Raw genomic sequence first — 12,475 nt, 5'->3', positions numbered from 1 at the left:
AATTCGTCCTATCGACACTTCGGTGGCTTGACAATGTTTAGAGACGAATTCGTACACTAATCAGGGTTGCCAGATTTCCAAAATCACAGATCGGGACATTCACTATTTCGAACGATCAAAAAAAAAAGAAGTTTAATAATAACACTGTTCGACACGAAAAATGGATCAGAGACGAGATATGACTTTTCTTATAGATCTATGCCCAGTAAACACGAATCTGGTAATAAAAATGTTGATTGGCTCGAGATCCGGAGATATACGTATTTTTTAAATCGCACGATTTTTCTATATCGTGGTGTTGTTCGGTCGATGTCTCAAAATATATCAATTTTTTGTTCAAAATGAATATTGAAATCTATGGCCGGGTATTTTATCTTCTATTTGTAGTACTTTTCAGCGTTCAAATCTCTCTAAATAGTCGTCCAGTTCAAATCAAAAGTCAAAAGTACGTATTTTCACTTGGGATTTTTTCCCACTGTTAATACTATTTTATATTGAGTATTTTCTATTGAAACATGTTTATTGAAATAGTTTTCTGGCCACACTATTTTTTGTTTTCGTTTAAAAGGGTTAATTGGAAGTATGCTAAACTTTAAATCGGTAAAACTGCGAGAAAAAAACTGTATTTTTTAAAGATCTTTATCAAGGGATCTCAAAATAAATTTCTCATACATTGTTTTTTTTCTCGTTTGCTTCAGTGAAAATTTGTTTAATAAAAAGAGATCTTCGTATATAAGGTCAACATTTCAAATAATGTTAAATAATTTTGTTAATTATACAATTGAAGAAAAGTAGATTTTCATGTTTAGTTTAAGGATAGGACTTTAATGAATTGAAATTTGTTACTGTTGAAGTCAAACCATTTCTATTTACGTATATTTTTGTACATATACATACATACAAATTTTGTGAAGTCGGGATGTTCAGAGGCAATGCGGGACTCGGGATTTGTCTGTTGAACTCGGGACAGTCAATGCTTTTCAATAATTTTTATATAAACCAAGCACTTATTAAATGTATGTTTTTTGAAATTGATTATTACACGAAACGGAAAAAAACGCTCAATTCACGAAAAATATACATATGGTAGGAATGTACATTTAAAAGATATATGTAGATAAGTTCCTATATATAAAAATGATGAAAGTTAGTAGTCTCATAATAAATCACCGGTTGGTTTATATTGTGCATGAAATGTAAATTTAGATGCATTTTTTCAGTTGTTTACAAATGTAAAACGCTGTACTTTTTTTTGGAGAATGATTGAATACATCGAATAAATAACGTGATGATTTTACAAAGCGTAATGTAAAAGTGACGATCTTGAAAAAATACTTGTTACAGACTTAAAAATGTTATTTATGAAGATGATGAATTGAAGAGCTCTGATATTCCTTATGCTTAGAAAATGCTTTGAATTTTTGTTTTTGAATACTTTTTTTGAGGTTTGAGTAAATAAAATATGTATATCCATATATTTTTTAATCGTATTATTATTTGAAAAATTCAGGCTCAAATATGAGAATTCACTTTCAAATATGTATAACACATATTTGAAAGTGTCGAAAGTTCAATTTTCAGTTACAAAAGAAGTATTTCTGTTTGACTGTTTATTATTTCTTTTAATTTGATATGAATCTCGGAAAAACCGAATAAACGTATTACAGGCCACCAGTATTTTTAAATATTATTAAACGCAAATCATTATATTTAATGTCTTGCGAGATATTTCTCGAAATGAAGAAAATTGGACTTTCCACTCAATTATAACGGCTCATATGTTATCGGGTGACTTTTTCGTGCATTTGAAGTTTATATTTACAAAAATTATATAATAGTATATGAAACTCGAAGACTCCATTGAATATAAGATCTATGAAGTTTGATCCTAAATAAGACAGAATAGACAAAATAACCAAACGTTCATTACGATATTTAAACTCTCAACATCTGTACATATCGTTACCTTATTTTGAAAGGGTTCTAACTGCACCTGTTTTAAGTTAATTTTTTTTTACTTATAATCTTTTCAAAGTAAGGGAACGATCTATGTATTTTTATGTATGTACATATATTACTAAGGAAAGTATTTAGTTTTAATTGGGTTAAAATAAAAATCTAATAAATTCTCTCTAATGATGAATAAACTGAATAAACTGAATAAACTGTAATGAAAGTCAAATAAAGTATGGAAAAATCCGTTCATAAAATTAGGTATATATGTAGGCAGATTCGTTAAGGGTATTTGTCGCCTATACGGCACAAAAAAAAACATAAACGCCATAGTTTTTTCTGCATGTACATATGTACATATTTATAAAGAAGATGACTCAAAATTATGATATAAAAATTTTACATTGCATAAAGTGGCGCAACTCTGTAAAAATCGCATAATGACTCCGTTTTAATTTAGCACACTGTGTATAATGATTCCGAAAGTGGGTCAACGTAAACATGAAAAGTCCAGCATCTATATTTGACAAGGTCTCTTTCTAAATTTGAATATTCGCCTCGATAGCACTGTATGCAGATTCAACAACCTTTGAAAGCGTCCTTGTTCAATTCGAAAACAAAATGGCATCTGGTTTTTATAATTCAGAAAGAGGGGGACGGGATTTGCTTTTAATTTTGAAAGAATGTTGCAATGTAATCGAAAAAGTTTGAGAAAATTGGGTCAAAATACAATACACAATTATCAAGTTAAATCATAATTTTATTTTATTTTATTATTACATAGATATAGAACAGGAAGGCTCTACAGGAAGACCGCAATGCACATTTCTAGACAATTAATTACAAACAATTCAGGATTTTTATTATATAAATTACTATTTCGAGAGGCTGAAGAACTCGAAATTAACAATTAATTAATTAATCCATTGAGACATCTATGGATTTAGACTTAAACATATTTTTTTACAAATTGTACATATGTACATTAAATACAGAAGATTTGAGATAGCAGGTAGGATGATTTTTTTTGCCATTTTTGAGGAACCGTTTCAACAATGATCAGATAAAATTGGCAAACTGTGATAAAAAACGATGGACTTGGAGTCACAAATATCCAAGTCTAACCAACAGTATTAAAGATTATCCCGGGATCGAACCCAATAATCTTATGGTACTAAACATAAACGCAACCACTGAGCCATACTTCTGGCTTAGTGGTTGCACATCATATATATATAATAGCGCTATTCTGTGTGTCTGCGATAACGCTTGTTGTATTATAGTAATCGTTTAAATTCGACATTAGTACGTCACAGTTAAATCACGGCCAACACAATCTACGAATATATTGTAATACGGACATACATACATAATAACAGATTAAGAAAAAACTTCTATATATACTGTTTGCTATCAATTTTTTCTTTGGGGCAATAGTCTCAGAGCATTTAGCGCCATCTATTGAAAATTTATTTAATTAATTATTTTTTCTAGTGGTGTTTTATAATGTTTATATAATGTAGGTAAGTAGTCTTTACCATTTTTTTAATATTAAACAATTTAATATAAATATTAAATCTAATATAAAATTTCGAAAGATATTTTGTATTTATGTATGTTCGTATGTATATATGTTTGTTTGTTTGGTTCGTAGAATCTGTGACGTTCAATTTAATAAAAAAAAAACAAATCAATATTCAAATAAATTTAAATAAAATAAATTAAATCAAATGTTTACTATTGGTTTGCCATGTTTAAGCGGTTCATATTACAAATAACGAGCAAAGCCGGGTAAAACCAATAGTTTTAGCTAAAAATACTACCGCAATCGAATCAAACACAGGACCGACACAATTCTTTTATTTTTATTTTTTTAACTTAATATGCCACAACCCATGCGATGATATTTCATCGGGCACAACACTAGTAACGTAATAATTACAATAATATTATGATAATAAAAATTAAACAAAACTGCGCTAAGGAAAAGTACGGATCGTAGTCTAAATTGCAACTGAAAATAAAAAGCGTTTTTAGCATTTGCATAAAAGTAGGTACATATGCATTGTAGATATGTACATATATACATACATACATGCATAGATAGCAGGAATGTTTGCACAAGTGATTTTCGTTGGATGCATGCGAAAAAAAAAAGGTGAGAGTGCATCCGGCTCAATTAGCGCTGAGCGCTGATTGGGGCAAACGCTAACGCGAATCCATCCGACCGGAATTTTTGCCCCTAGGTTTTGGTGTGCGATTTTCAATGCAAACCCATCGACAAACACGGGACAAATTAGCGCAAATCGCAACTGATCGTAACCCGATTACGATCAACCGAAACGAATATGCGGGCTACTATCTACATACATATATGTATGTATGTACATGTGTACATGCATATACGAATAATAAATTCAAGCTGAAATTTTCGAAATCTAAATAGATTTACATATATGCAGAATTGCTAGCAGTAGTATCACTTATTTTATTTCATAAAACATGAACACTTGCCTTTACAGATCGCTCCAAAGCGACGAGTGCACTTCAACAGATACAATGCAATCAATATTTGTACATAGTATACATAAAAATTGTATACAATGCGAATTCACACAAACATCCACATATGACATACATACATATGTAGAGAAATTTTTGCAGCATTTTATAATCAAATTGGTGAACTTCAAGACGCTGAATAACTTTAGATCAGCAAGAGAGATAGGAAATGAGATGCCAATTTTACAGGAAACGTTTCAATGAAAATCAGAAAAATTAGCATACTCTGATAAGAAACGATCGACCTGAAGTCACAAACCAAGCAGGACTCTGGTGGGACTCAAACCCTAAGAGTGGTTAGCATAGTATGCTGACCACTAGTCCACACCGCTGGTTATGTAAAGTTGATACGATTTGAGTGTTTTTTTTTTTATTTTATTTTTCGCTTTATAAACGGCAAGAACTTTAGCCGCCGTATTCAGAGAAATTTTATAATAATAGAAAGGCCCTTACGAATAAATAATAATATAACGTGGTACGTCTCCATAACTACGCTACAACGCACGGAATACAATCAGATCAATTTACTTATCAATAAAAATGTATCCCATGTTGTTTATTGTGTGTTTTTTAATGTATTGTGTAATTTTAACGATGCTTGCCCATCTTGCGAGTAATATAAACAAACAGAGAAGTTTTTATCGGACATACGTCGAGCACCAAGCGTCAGTTACGACTGATGCTAAAATTATTTTTAGGTTTGTCTATGGACAACTGTCACTTGACAACAATATAACGCCTAAAGCCACTTCTATTATTATAACAGTTAAGATACGTGGAGTTACGATACGACCATTGAGTAAGTCTACTTTAAAAAGTTAATCGTTTGGGATTATTAGAGTACTTTGTGAAAACCTTTTTCATAATGGTAAGAACATACTGAAACGTACGGCATGGGACGTGCTCGTGGTGTCCAGCTGAGATGGGCGTAACTTCATATTCATGTAATAGTTGCTAAGCTATCTTGAGACAGCTAGTTCGAGTTCGTTCGGTCGTCCCTCATTTGGGTTATTTTGACGATATTTGCTTCGATTTAAAGTGTATGTGTTAAATTTTCGATAAAAAAACAGTTCGATTCCAGTTTGAGCGTGTTAAATCGGATCTGGAAAATAGTTACGGAATCAAAGTTAAGAAAAGTGGATAAAAACATTATTTTTTTTTTACATACATATACATATACCAGGAAGGCCTTACAGGTTACGCCTTTCTGGCTAATTACAAACATTGCAGCATTTTTTTTATTATACAAGTCGCTGAATTATGAGACACTGAAAAACTCGCAAATAGCGAGACATCTATGAATTGTACATAAATCAATCTCAAATAGTGGTGACATAGTAGTTAGGGAGGATATTTAGCCAATTTTACCGGGAACCGTTTCAACAATGAAATCGGAGAAAATTGGCAAACTCTGATAGGAAACGATCGACCTGGAGTCACAAATATCCAGAGTCTGAGCAGCAGCACTACAGATATACTCAGAAAAATTCTTTTCAATCGAGGTCAGCTCATGGGATCGAACCCGGCACCTCTCGACGCTAAGCAGAAGCTTAGGCTGCATTTGTCTTTTTTTCATATATACATATTTTATTTGAAAAGTAATTATGAAGTGTTTGTGTTAAATATTTTATGAAAAGCGCCTGTCATTGTTAATTTGTACGATTATATTATTTCTACAAATATCTTCAAATATGGGCCAGCAGTATGTTAAAGGTTCACAACAAAGTTTTCCGGAGTTGACATTTGCAAAGACTACTGAAATGTAATGATGTTCCTAAATCAACATGCTCGAGATATATTTAGTTGTGTTTGGCTAACATTGAAATCTTGACAATAGAAGGTTTGAGTTGATTAACGAATGGGTTAAAACCGAGTTTGTTTGTTTGGTTGCAGGTGTGGTTCCAGAACAGGAGGGCCAAGTTCCGCAAGCAGGAGCGCCTCGCGCAGCAGAAGGTGTCGGCGGGGGGCAGCGAGGGGGGCAAGAGCGAGGGCGGAGGCTCGGTGGGCAGCGGGGGCGCAGGAGGGGGTGGTGGAGGGGGCGCGGGGGCGGCGGCGCGCGCCGGGGAGCCTCGCCCCGCGTCGCCCCCGGCCGCCGCCTGCCCCACGCCAGGCTCCACGGCCAGCCTCTCCTCGCACCACTCATCCAGCGGGGACATCAAACCCCTCAACGGAGCAGGTACACATATTTAACTACCCTTATTCATTCACCAGATTTAAATACCTGTTAATATTTTTCAAACCCAACATATATACATATACATATATATACATATATATATATATATATATATATATATATATATATATATATATATATATATATATATATATATATGTATATATTTGTCTTTCCTGGCATAACGAGGAAAGACAGAAAGCGGAACACGTGGGTGAGAAATATGACAAGGGTAGTGGACATAGTGGATAGAGTGAAGAGATTGAAATGGCAATGGGCGGGTCACGTAGCTAGGAGGATGGACGAAAGGTGGACAAAAGAAGTGCTTGAATGGTACCCGAGAGAAGGCAAAAGAGTAAAAGGAAGACCGCAAGGAAGATGGGTGAACGAAATTAGGAAAATGTGCGGAATGAGATGGATGAGTGTTGCGCAAAACAGAGTCGAGTGGAAGCGTGTTGGAGAGGCCTTCATCCAGCAGTGGATGGCGAATGGCTGTAAATGATGATGATGATGATATATATATATATATATATATATATATATATATATATATATATATATATATATATATTTATATATATATATATATATATATATATATATATATAAATATAAATATATATATATATATATATATATATATATATATATATATATATATATATATATATATATATATATATATATATATATATATATATATATATATATATATATATATATATATATATATATATATATATATATATATATATATATATATATATATATATATATATATATATATATATATATATATATGTAGGAAAAAAGGTAAAACGAATGTACATATTAATGTAGGCAATAATTGAAGTGGAAAGTCATGACTAGTCACCGGAGCCTGAGGGGGCCGTGTATTGTTCAAAGGTTGTAAATGCATTGTTAAAGGTTTGCCGAACAATGGATAGCACTGTGACTATCCTACCTCTAGTCATGACTAGACTGCGGATAGAGACCGCGCTTTTTCCAGGAATCGAGGATGTTTGGCTCTATTTACAAAGCTAGAGTACAAAAAAAAAGGTTGGGCGAACCTTTTAAAACAATTGAACAATAGCATTTACAGCAATCGAACAATAAACGGCGCGCTGTGGATCCGGCCACTAGTCTTGACCAGACGTAGGTGGCGAGGATTCCGCCATAAAATAACAATATATCCAGTGGTGTAGTTGGGCCAGGTCACCACTCTGGTACTTCTTTTTGAGCCAGGTCACCGCTCTGGCACTTTGGTTGATATTAACATTGTTTATTGAGTACAATTAAAAAATATTTTGGCTAATATTTCATATAAAATTTTGTATACCAAATATTGTGAGCAGACCCACAGCCGAATAGTAATCTGGGCATATTCAAAACTCAAAAGACTTTTAATTAAATGTATGGGCTTTTTTTTTATCTAAAACCACCCAAAACTTCGAAAGAAAACATTCTTTGAACTATTGACCATACGCACTTGAGGATAGATAAGTGAAAAGTAAAGGAGGTTTGTAATAACTAAAGCACGGACCCAGAGCGTGCCGCGTATTGTTCAAATGTTGTAAATGCATTGTTAAAGGTTTGCCGAACCTTTTTTACAAAGGATTTACAACAATGGAACAATGAGCGGCCCCTTGTCTATCCTACCTCTAGTAATAACACAAGGGAACTCAGCTTAAATAAATATCAAATTTTAACAATTTAAAGATAAATTGTTAAAATATATAGTTTTAAATTTTTTAAATTATAGTTTTTCGACATATACATACATACATATATGGTTTCAGCATTGCTAAAAGCAAATGTTGCTGTTGAGACACAAACACGGGTTCGCAAATTCAAAGATGTTGAAGATAATGCAGTGTGGAAGTTTTTATAATTAGCATTTGATTTTTTTTTATAAATATTTGAACTACCAATATTAGGATACATATTTTATAATTAAGGTAAAATGTGGGGGGGGGGGTTGTAAAAATTAAACACCATCCTGGTTCTTTTTTTTATTTACCACTACACTACTGAATAGACCTCTACATTAAAGTATAATGGAAGAGAGAAAAAATTATAGCATTTAATTTTCAAATTTCACCGATTCAAATAAGATAAAGGCGATAAATTTAAAGATTTAATTAATTTGTCCAAACATTCAGCGAACTTATTAAATTGATATACTGCGTATCATTATCAGAGAAAAAATCTCACTCAGTTAGATATATGTATTTATGTTATAATTTTAATTCGCACACGTGAGATTCTAAGAATTCGGAGGTCAGTTATTCAGTGAGTCGAGCAGCTGTTAACATCAATATTTTTAGACTATTTTTAGGTATTTCAAATTAAAACATCATTTCGTATATATGTTCTGGACCTCAATTAAAACGTTTTCATAAATCGTCGACACTCATTTTATAATGTGTATTGTGATGGGATAGGTACAAACAGTGTAAGAAAAAGTGAAAAATCTGTTTTGAGGAGCTGGCTCTTTTCCAGACGTGTACCTACACACAATGTGTGTATAATTACGTACTACCTATGTATATATGTATCACAATGAAAATGTCTTGAGGAGATAGAGTTTTTGTCACGTTGTACTTCATCATTTGCCAAGTTATGTATATCTGGTATATGATTTTAGGATTCGTATAATGTCTACATATTTTTCATATGACGATTTTTCCGAAAAAGAGTTGCGTATGGCTCGATGTAAACTTGGCATTATTGCACATCACACCTGTTGACTTTGTGAATGTTATAGCGGCCAGTACACTTCAGAATCTGAATTTACGAGTTTCATAAGTAATCAATGGTATGATAATAGAATGACTCCAATAATTAGAAACTAAATCAACTTCAGAAGATTTATTTACATATCGTATATTATATAATATAATGTGATCTTGAAACTTTTTGATTGAATTTAGGTTGGGTTGTGTTTAAATTAAAATCAACACAAAACTAACCTAACTTTTTTAATTCATTGCACAGTTTGTTGTATCTGTTTGATTTTAATTAAACTTTGAATTAATTCGAGCTTATTACGTTGAATTAAGTCGAGTATTTGATTTAATCTAGTATTTACTGACCAAGCTTACTTAATCTGAACTCGGTGGCACGACAAATCAGCGCAAACCAATCTCGCGTCGACCTTTCGGCGCAGACAACTCAGAGCAACGACAATTCAGCGCATGGGCTATTCAGCGCAACGATAATTCAGCGCAAAATCAATTTTTTCAATAAGTTTTAAATGCGTTTTCAAAAATAATTACTGTATTGAAATTGTCGGCCATATCTACATGATAATTTCATAAATGCGAATAAATTTATTTGATACTCTCTGTGCCTTGAAATATTACGCAAGCAGGGTTTCTCAACTAAGGCCGCCAAAATTTATTTTTAAGCAGGGTTTCTAAGCCGGGCAGCAATTTTTTTTTTCAAATAGTTTTTTAGCTATCCAAACTTTTACGTATGCAGGGTCTCTAAACTAAGGTTCGCAAATCGTCATTATGAACTTTGCTTTTGATAAAAAATGGGAGAATCTTTGATTTTCGATTTTTCCCCAAAAATTGTGTTTTCAAATCCTACGTATTCAGGGTTTCTCAACTGAGTTCCGCAAAAAATATTTCTTAACAAGAGTAAAATCTTACGTATGAACGGATTCTAGATCGAGGTTCGCAAGCCCGTCTTCATGGGTTCTGCTATTTATGTCTAAAATGTACGCGTATACGTATGTATGTATTAAGACCGGTGTAACGCTTTGGGGCAACCTGTCAGGTCACACTGGTCATTTTATTGTTGTTATTATTTTAAAATAATAAATTAAATAAATAAATGTATGTATTGACGTATTTATCGGCCATTGATTTAAATTATCGTGCATTTCAACCAATTTAAAACTTATTGAAAAAATTGATTTTTCGCTGAATTGTCGTTGCGCTGAATAGTCCATGCGCTGAATTGTCGTTGCGCTGGTTGTCTGCGCCGAAAGGTCGGCGCTAAGTTGGTTTGCGCTGAGATGTCGGTGCGCCTCTGAACTCATATACATATATATAGTTATAAAAAATTTAAAAAAAATAATTCATTCAATTCCCAAGTGAATGTTCGTACATACATACATATGTGTGAAATTTTATGAAAATTCACCCCTTAAAAGGAACACTTTCTAAACAAACCAAACAGAATAAAACGAATCATTACGTTCAAATTTGCATCAAACACAAACGTTTTTTGTTAACACAAAGCGTTTTATGAAGAACGTAGAAGCATCCAATATTTTCAGCAAAGCTTTCGGAACATTTTTTTTCCGCGACGTCATTCGCGCGACTTTTGAATGAGACCAATTCTGGAAATTCGTTCGAATCTAAAAACAAATGACAGGAATTCTAATTTTACACAAAATAGTGATTGTAGAGGAATGCGTAGGCGTGATTCGTAACCGCAGTTAGACTCGCCCACTGGGAATTTTCCATGCAAATGCGTCACACTTTGACGTAGCGTTTCACTCAAAAGTGAACTTTCTCGATGTGTCTTATTTTAAAAATTGAATTATAACATTACATGTCATGTGCACGATATTTTTTGTAATATTTATTTAATAACAATAAAATAATTTTTGCTCAATTTCAGGCATCGGCACTCTATTGCAAAGGACCCCATACGGGGGCTTAGTCGGTCCACTGCTCTCAAGTTAGTCATTTGATTATACATAAATACATACCTATACACATTTTGTCACAGAATAATGTAATAATATTTTATCATCTCGAAATGATTATTATTAAACCGATAATAATTTTGAGCGACTAAATATTGCAATAATTTGCCATGCCTTCAACAAAACAAATTGACCCCTACTTTAAATTTAACTCCAGGAGAAAATTCGTCTATTTTAAATTGAATGATAATTTAGTGGGAAAAATGCGTTTTTTTAAATATATGGTTAATTGTTATTGTAAGAAAAATTTAAAGTATATTTTGACGTGCCAATAAATAACCGAGTCTTTTTTTGTAAATATAATTTAAATGTCATAATCTATATTTCAGACTGGAATATATGTATGTAGTATAAAAAACGACACATTTCTTTATTGGAAAATACTATTTTGTTATGCTACTTATTTCAGTTATTTGAATACTTTTATCACGTGTTTTATGAATGAATAATGCTTACTATAATGATATAGGTATGTATATTGAACAGTACATACAAATATATGTGTATAAGTGAGATCATTTTTTGAAAAATCTGACATTTTACTGACCTACACAATAAAATTCTTAAAGGTATTATGTATATTTCGACGTACACATAAAAAAACAATATCTAACGTATGTATATGTATATTTACATATGTAAACTTCATAAATCCAAAAATATTATTCTTGTTTTATTCTTAGAGGACAGTAAAAACTGTATGAATATCGACCTATTGTAGAACTTTCATCACTATTTTGTTATTTTTACAGTTTCAGTCTTATATCTTTGCACGGGGATGTTTTTCGAATCATTTTAAAAGATAACATAGATAAATATATATATATATATATATATATATATATATATATATATATATATATATATATATATATATGTATATATATATATATATATATATATATATATATATATATATATACATATATTGTTTTTGAATAAAAAGTGATTGATACTGTTTTAAGGATACGAAGCATTTCATTTATCATATCAGCCGATATATTTGAAAGTGTCGAAGCCAAATTTTCAGTTCCAAAAACACTATTTCTGTTTGACTTTAT

This window comes from Arctopsyche grandis, chromosome 8, assembly GCF_051622035.1.
Source record: "Arctopsyche grandis isolate Sample6627 chromosome 8, ASM5162203v2, whole genome shotgun sequence".
NCBI lineage: Eukaryota > Metazoa > Arthropoda > Insecta > Trichoptera > Hydropsychidae > Arctopsyche > Arctopsyche grandis.
The sequence above is the reverse complement of the archived record's forward strand: the minus strand, read 5'-3'. Positions refer to the sequence as shown.